This window comes from Neoarius graeffei, chromosome 23, assembly GCF_027579695.1.
Source record: "Neoarius graeffei isolate fNeoGra1 chromosome 23, fNeoGra1.pri, whole genome shotgun sequence".
In the NCBI taxonomy this organism is placed as follows: Eukaryota; Metazoa; Chordata; class Actinopteri; order Siluriformes; family Ariidae; genus Neoarius; species Neoarius graeffei.
The window spans coordinates 3293572-3299986 of NC_083591.1; the positions used below are offsets into that span (position 1 = coordinate 3293572).

Genomic DNA, 6415 nt, shown 5'->3' on the forward strand with positions numbered 1-6415 from the left:
CCTGAAGGTTGGCCGGGTAGACAGTTGAAGCAGCCTCTGCTGAGTCGGTCATGACGGAGTCTTTCTGTTAGGGTTTTGCTGGGATTCGAACCTGGTTCGTTGGTGTGATAATCCAGCAAACCCCCACTAGGCCACCAGGGGGATGACTCAAATGCAGAGGCGTGAGGCGGAAGTAGAAAAAGAATCAAAAGGTTTATTTAAACTATATACACTATATACAGGGCAAAACAAAAGACAAAAAAAAAAACCAAAGAGTATAATCCAAAAGAAAAGCAAAGTGCAAAAATTCAAAAGCTAAGAAGATCAAAAAACACAGTACAAAGGAAACTGGAGATAAACATAACAGCACAAAGACTCCGTGACAAGAGGACTGAACTCAGGGGTATAAATAGACAAACTAATTAAGGACACAGGTGAAGATAATTAGGCAATTAACACAAACACAAAACACAGGAACAGTGGCGGCCTCTAGAGGCCAAAATAAACACGACAAGAAAAGGAAATAACAGCGGCCTCTAGAGGCCAAAACAGTCCTAGTCCTAACAGAACCCACATCTTGCTACAAAAACCACAAAGGAGAAAGACCCCCGGGGATGCCCGAGGTGGGGGGGAGAATGAGCACCCCAACCAGACGGACCCAAGGTTAATGACACAGGACAATGGACAAATGACATCGCAAGTACTATGCACCTGTGGCAAGGCCTGTAAGAACATCAGGGGCTTGAAGATACATCAGGCCAGGAAGGGGTGCACAACAGAAGTAGTGGCGACACAGCGCAGACAAGCATCTTCTGGTGGGACGATGGAGGAGTTAGGCCCAGAGGCAAACCACAGTGCCCAGAGCCTCAGTGTCGGTCATGCCTACTGCCAGCACCCTACTGACTAACCCAATGGCGAGTAGTACCCAGAGCCACCAACTACCATCAGCTGCCAGAGATGAACAGAACCATCAGAGCCACCAAGCAGCACCTGCACCAGCTGTCCACGATGACACTCCAACAGCCTACTCAAGGATCCAGTGGCCCCAGTCCTCAAAGACATCTGAGTGGCCTCAGTTCGATGGGGACGTTGACCAGATCCTGGAGGGGATGGCTAAGGGGGATGTAGACCGCCAGCTGGCTACTATGGCTACAATCATAGTTAACATCGCAGCCGAGAGATTCGGGATGAAGGAGGCCAAGCCTGCACTGCAAGCCTATGCTCCAAACCCCCGACCAAGGAGAATCCAGTGCCTCAGGGAAGAGCTCAAGGCTCTCAAGAGGCAGTATAAGAAGGCAGGTGCTGTGGAGAGGTAAGGTCTGACAGATCTGCGGGCAATCCTGAGGAAGGAGCTACTGACCTTGTGGAGGGCAGAAAACCACAGGAGGAGGTGTAGGGAGAGGGCAAGGAGGAGAGCTGCATTCCTGGCCAACCCCTTCAAGCTGACCAAGGAACTTCTAGGTTAGAAGAGGATGGGCCATCTTACCTGCTCGAGAGAAGCCATTAATGACCACCTTAAGAGCACCTACAGTGATAGCAGGAGAGACCAACCCCTGGGAACGTGTGAGGCTCTCATAACTCCACCAGAGCCAACAGCAGACTTCAACCTGAAGGAGCCCAGCCTAAAGGAAGTGTAGGAAGTGGTGAGGACAGCAAGAGCCAGTTCTGCACCATGCCCAAGCGGCATGCCTTACAAGGTCTACAATAACTGCCCAAAGCTACTACACCGGCTTTGGAGGGCCTTGAAGGTGATCTGGAGAAGAGCAAAGATCGCCCATTCATGAAGATATGCGGAAGGGGTGTTTATTACGAAAAAGGAGACATCTGAGAAGGTTGATCAGTTTCGGATCATCTTTCTGCTCAGTGTAGAGAGCAAGATCTTCTTCAGCATGCTGGCCAAGAGACTCACCAACTTCCTGCTGAACAACAATTACATTGACACCTCAGTACAGAAGGGAAGCATACCAGGTGTTGTGGGCTGCCTAGAGCACACAGGTGTGGTGACTCAGCTCATCAGGGAGGTGAGAGAGGGTAGAGGGGACCTGGCGGTACTGTGGCTGGATCTCACCAACGCCTACGGTTCAATACCGCATAAACTGATAGGAGTGGTGCTCGACAAGCATCACGTTCCACAGAAGGTGCAATATCTCCTCTTGGACTACTACAAAAAGTTCAGCCTGAGGGTATCTGTTGGTCTTACAACATCTGACTGGCACCAGCTTGAAGTGGGGATAATCACTGGCTGCACCATCTCAGTGACTCTGTTCGCCTTAGCAATGAACATGCTGGTCAAGTCAGCGGAACCAGTGTCGAGGCCCTCTCAGCAAGTCAGGCATGAGTCAGCTGCCCATAAGAGCCTTCATGGACGATATCACGGTAACAACACCAGCTGTGCCCGGAGCCAGGTGGATCCTTCAGGGGTTGGCAAAGCTCATGTCTTGGGCCCGCATGAGCTTCAAACCCACCAAATCCTGTTCTTTGGTCCTGAAAAAGGGAAGGTCATGGATAGATTCCGCTTCAGGCTAGGAGAAGACCAAATTCTGTCGGTTACGGAAAAAACAGTGAAAAGCCTCGGGAAAGTCTTCAACTGTAGCCTGAAGGATACAGATTCCATCAAGGCACCCAACGCCGACCTGGAGGGATGGTTGAAGGTGGTAGACAAGTCTGGTCTCCCTGGGTGATTCAAGGCATGGGTCTACCAGCACGGAATCCTCCCAAGAATCCTCTGGCCCTTGCTTATCTACGAGGTACCTATGACTGCAGTAGAGGGATTTGAGTGCAAGGTGAGCAGCTATCTCCACAGGTGGCTAGGTTTGCCATGCAGCCTGTGCAGCATTGCTCTGTACGGGAACACCAATAAGGTCAGGCTCCCTCTCAGCTCAATCAGGGAGGAGTTCATCATGGTTCGAGCGAGAGAACATCTGCAGTACACCAGATCAGGAGACAGCAAAGTAACCGGGGCAGGGATTGTTGTAAAGACAAGGAGGAAGTGGAAGGCAGGTGAGGCAGTGCAGCAGACAGAAGCTCGCCTACAGCAGAAGGTCCTTTTTGGGAGTGTGGCTCGTGGCAGAGCTGGGCTTGGATGTTTTCCATTGACCCAATTTAACACCGCCAGCGAGAAAGGGGGCAAAAGAGGTGTGCTCTGCAGTGAAGGAAGAAAGAATGTCTAGTGCTATGGCAATGAGACAGCAGGGTGCCTGGATGAGGTGGGAACAGGTGATGGAGCGGAATGTCACCTAGCAGGACATCTGGAAGTGGAACACCCAGAGGATCAAGTTTCTGATCCAGGGGGTTTACAATGTCCTCCCCAGCCCTTCCAACCTGTTCAAATGAGGCAAGGTTGAAACACCAGCTTGTCCACTTTGCTCTAAAACTGGGACCCTTGAGCACATTCTAAGCAGCTGCGTCAAGGCACTGGGAGAAGGTTGCTATCATTGGAGACAGGACCACATCCACAAATCCATCACCAAGGCAATCAGCAAGGGGATCAGTGATGGCAGGCGTACCAACACCACAGCCAGAACTATACAGCTCGTGAAGGCAGGAGAGCAGCTAAAGAACAGACCCAAGAACTGCCTAGGAGGTCTGCTTTCCACAGCACAACACTGGGTGATGTCAGTCAACATAGGCAGCTGAAGATTCCAGCTCATATCACCCAGACCGCGCTGAGACCAGATATCATCTTGGTGTCAAATGCCATGAGACAGCTGATCCTCTTGGAGCTGACCGTGCCCTGGGAAGAGAGGATGGAGGAGGCAGCAGAGAGGAAGAGGGCAAAATATCAGGTGCTTGTGGAGGACTATTGCAGGAACAGGTGGAGGACCAGGTGCATGCCAGTGGAGGTGGGCTGTCGGGGGTTTGCAGGCCATTCCCTTAGCAAGGCCTATGGAATCCTGGGGATCATGGGTCAAAGCAGGAGAAGGGCCATTAACAATAATGTGGGGGCAGCAGAAAAGACATCCAGATGGCTCTGGCTGAAGAGGGGCAACAAGTGGTGGTCGTAGTATGCCACTTGGACACAGACTGGGGCTTGATCAACCCTGGTCAGGTCACCTGGCCGAGGGTGTCTGTTGTAAGACCCGAAACACCCGACGAAGCCAGGATACAACACTGATGATGTGTCCATGTTTGTGCATTGGAAGATGTAATGTACCGGAATCACCGTCAAAAATTAAATTGCTAAGAGAAACAGCTGCTAGCCCCACCCTCACCTGAAACTTAGTCATATGTTATACAAACTACATTATTTTATAATTGAGTGACAGTGCAATCTTTGGTATATCTAGTTTAATACTTGTTAAAGATCCTTGTATAATGTTTCATTCTTTTAATTAACTATAATTGTAATTCTACTGCACCGCTGTACGTCATAGCTAGTGAAGGGGGTGTGGCCTCTCAATCTATCAGTACAAGTGAAGTAGGAGTGGCCTTTGTACCTGTCATTGCTAGTAAAGTAGGAGTGGCATCTGTACCTTTCATAGATAGTGAAGTAAGTGTGGTTTCCATAGTGAAGTAGGTGTGGCCTCTGTACCTGTCATTGCTAGTGAAGTAGGAGTGGTCTCTATACCTGTCATTGCTGGTAAAGTAGGAGTGGCCTCTGTAGTGAAGTAGGAGTGACCTCTATACCTGTCTGTCATGGTCCTACCTGTGGTTTTCCTCTCATCAGGTAACATTCCACTCCTCTCCACTCAGTATTACCTGCCACGCCCGCATGCTCCTTCCCTATCAGGCTCACCTGCAGTCAATTTACCATCATTGACTCTCATTGACTTTCAGTGTCTGTCATTGGCTGTTGCCTATCACCTGCTGCCTTCTCTGTGTGTATTTAAACTGCAGTCCTCCCAAGCTTCAGTGTCAGATCGTCTTCAAGGCATCGACTCCATCAACTCTTCAGCCCTGGTAATCTGACCCTGCATTTCTGTCCCCATTCTCGCTACCTGACCTGTGACTCTGTGTTTCAGCCTGTTCCCAAACTCCTGTCTGTCATGCTGTCCTGTCTGCCTGCTGAGAGACTGCTTGCTGGGAGACCGCCTGAATACCAAGTGCTGTCAGCTTACAGCCAAACTACTCTGACAACGCCTGATCCCATCTGATCTCAGAAGCTAAGCAGGGTCGGGCCTGGTTAGTACTTGGAGGGGAGACCTCAGACGTCACCACCACGCTCCCACCAGCCATCCCTGCCTCTCAGTCCTCCTGCTACTGAACTTCACACACACATCCTCCCAACTCCCTTTCCCCTGCTATCAATAAACACAACATTTAACCTGCGCTCTTGGGTCCTCGTCTGTTTGTCCTGACAGAACGATCTGACCATCATTGACCCAGCGCCCTTCCCGACCAGCATGGGGGTTGAGCCCGAAATGACTGCCCTGCAGTGACTGGAACGCACAGAGGGAGACATAAACCGGATGTCCGGCGACATTGCATCTCTGCTCCAGCTTGGCCACCAACAGCAACAGCTTCAACAACATCAGCTAACCCAAGTCCTGCAAGTACTCACCAACCTCACCACTCCATCCGCTCCAGCTCCGCCTGCACCACCCAGCCCCTCTGCTGTGGCTTCCCCTCGAAATCCAGTTGCTCCAGTCCTGGCAGCATAGCCTCTAGCTCCCGGTGACCCAGAACCGAAGATTGGTAATCCGGAACGTTTCAATGGTGACCCAAACCAGGTCCGCCCTTCCTGACCAGCTGCCGTATCCAGTTTTCTCTGCAACCCAGGACCTTCTCGACGGAGGGAGCCAAGGTGGGGTATGTCATCACTCACCTGACCTGCCGGGCTCGGTTGTGGGGGACAGCAGAGTTCGACCGGCAGACCCCAGCCTGTGCCTCCTTCAGTGCCTTCGCTGAGGAGAAGTTAAAGGTGTTCGACCTGGGCTCGTCAAGAACAGAGGCGTCACAAGCACTGATGAGTATTCGTCAGGGCAACCGGACAGTGGCAGACTACTCCATCGACTTTCGTACCCTGGCGAGGCGCAGTTCGTGGAACATGGCAGCACTAGTGGACGCCTTCCTCCGCAGTTTGGCGGACTATGTCAAGGACGAGCTCGTTTCCCATTAGCAACCCCCGACACTCGATGAGGCCATTGCCCTTGCCGTACGCATCGATCACCGTATCCAGATCCGCAGATGAGAGAAGGGGCGTCCGAGTCAACCTGCCACCCACACTCAGGGTGAGTCTTCTGCTTCCCAGTTCCCGCCTGTCACGCCCCAAAGCCAACCTAATCAGCCTGAGCCCATGGAGATCGGCCGCTCCTCCCTCACCCCCGAAGAGCGACAGCGCCACCTAACCTCAAACCTGTGCCTCTACTGCGGAAGTGAAGGTCACCGTGTCACCACCTGCCCGGCAAAAGCCAGAGCTCACCAGGCGTAGGGGAGATCCTGGTGAGCTCGACATGTACCCAGTCTCCCTCCATTTGAAAACCCCTGCTTCAGCTCC

At 51.9% G+C, this 6415-nt stretch overlaps 1 pseudogene; it reads left to right on the plus strand.

The window, feature by feature from the left end:
- Positions 1–1124: 1124 nt before the first annotated feature.
- LOC132871972 (uncharacterized) lies at positions 1125–6037 on the plus strand (annotated as a pseudogene).
- Positions 6038–6415: the final 378 nt, after the last annotated feature.